Source organism: Mus musculus, chromosome 16, assembly GCF_000001635.26.
Source record: "Mus musculus strain C57BL/6J chromosome 16, GRCm38.p6 C57BL/6J".
NCBI classification, from domain to species: Eukaryota; Metazoa; Chordata; class Mammalia; order Rodentia; family Muridae; genus Mus; species Mus musculus.
The window spans coordinates 31924228-31926155 of record NC_000082.6 but is presented as its reverse complement, the minus strand read 5'-3'; the positions used below and the strand labels follow the sequence as shown (position 1 = coordinate 31926155).

The 1928-nt window shown below is 50.5% G+C and overlaps 1 pseudogene; it reads right to left on the bottom strand.

Annotated features, from left to right (window-relative positions):
* On the bottom strand, positions 226-1244 carry Gm15703 (predicted gene 15703; annotated as a pseudogene).

Genomic DNA, 1928 nt, shown 5'->3' with positions numbered 1-1928 from the left:
TGTGCCTTTCTGAGCTTCAAATTGTTGTCTAAGATTTTCTACATCAGAGCCAGTAACAAAAACATAGCAACCTACCTTCACTAACAATTTTATTTTTTTCAAATGTTTTCTAAGGGTGGTGGTCATTGCTGACAATCTGCAACTCTAAGTTCTTCTCTGGGGTGGTGACTGAATCATTAATCTGCTCCAGCAGCAGTGCCTGAAGGAGATCAAGCACTTTTTTTTTTCTTGAACAGCTTTTATTCCTGGGTTAGAAGGGCAGGTGGTGCACATGTTGCCTCCTCGAGGCTGCTGGCTGCCTCCAGGCCTCGCTCCTGGAAGTATCTGTGGGGGGCCTGAGGGTCTGTGGGCCCTGCCTGAAGTGAGGTGATTCTTGCTCAGGATCCTCCTCAGCTTTGAGTCCTCCCAAGTGACATCTGCCTCCTTCTCCAAGATGGCTTGGGCTGTGCTCCAACTGAACCGTACAAACTGGGGGAAGCCAAACACAGGGTCCACATGTCTCCTCAGCCAGGCTTTGGTCTTGGGATCACTGGGATAGCCTGAGCCATAATCGGAGTCCAGATCCTGTAAAATTTCCACAAACTGCCAGTTCTTCACAGCCTTGTCTCTGGTTACCTTGGCAAAGATGCTGGCAGCACTGACCACAGGGAACAGGGAGTCAGCTTTGGCCTTGACTGTCACCTCTATCCCGGAAAGCGCTGTTATAATAGAGCCTGGTATGTCTCTGGCATTCCTACAGTGTCCACAAATACCTGAGTGACATTCACATTCTGGTCCAGTGCATACCATATCAGCTCCGCAGCTGTATCGTGTGACAGGGAGTTGAGGTTGTACTTGACTCGCCCAAGCATGCTGATAGAGATCAGGTTTGGAGACAGGACGTCCAAAGACCAACCCACAAAGTCTCCATCTTCCTCCATTTTCGTAAAGAGCCTCTCCCGCTCATTCTCTGTCAAGGTCTTTGAGTCTGCTACTTTCAGGGCCTCCGGATCTGCCAAGCGAGACAGGGGGCAGTAACAGATGGCATAGACCATGGGACCAAGCACAGGGGCTCGGCCCGCTTCATCCACGCCCAGAACGCACGGCTCCTTGAGACACACAGAAGGTACAGGAGAACTCAGACAACAACGATTCATATTGTCCCTCTCCAGCTCGCTGAGATCCATGCTGCCTCTGCGACAGCCAACAGTTGTAGAAAAAAACACTGCAAGCGCAAGTCCCAGCGCGCGTTTTCCACAAAAACTCGAGATCAAGCACTTTTATTGTCAGTGCCAGAGACACTGCCTAGTGAGGGGCTGGAGCCCCCTTAGGGTTTTCATACAATTCTTAGATTAAGAGGGATGTGAGGGCAGCAAGCAGAGCAGGACTCCATACCAGCAAGAAGTCCTCAGGACCCGTGCTCCTCCAATTGTGCTCCACTGAGCTGCACCTATCCTGGCTGTGCTAACCAGGGAGCTGCACCCCATGAGTTCCAAAGCCATTTGTTGTTTCTCCTGCAGGGCCCTCAGCATCAGTAAGAGGAAGCTTGGCATGGTAGATTACACCTGTAATCTCAGCACTCGGGAGGAATCTGAGGCAGGAGGATCAAAGTTCAAGCTCAGTCGTGAGCCCTATAGCAAGACCTTGTCTCGAGGTAGATGAACGTACACAGTAATTTTATAGATATTATCACATGTCTCTACCCAGGAGTTGTGTAGGAATTTGCTGTGTAACATGATAAAATTGCCCACTCCATGCCACCACTCGTGGCACACATCTTTATTCCCAGCACATGGGATGCAGAGGCAGGTGGATCTCTGAGTCTGAGGATAGCCTGGTCTACAGAGTGAGTTCCAGGACAACCAGGGCTACACAGAGAGAAAAACAAAACAAAAATGCTCCCCTCCAGACAGGCCCAGTGTCTCACACCCACAACCTCAGCCCCTCAG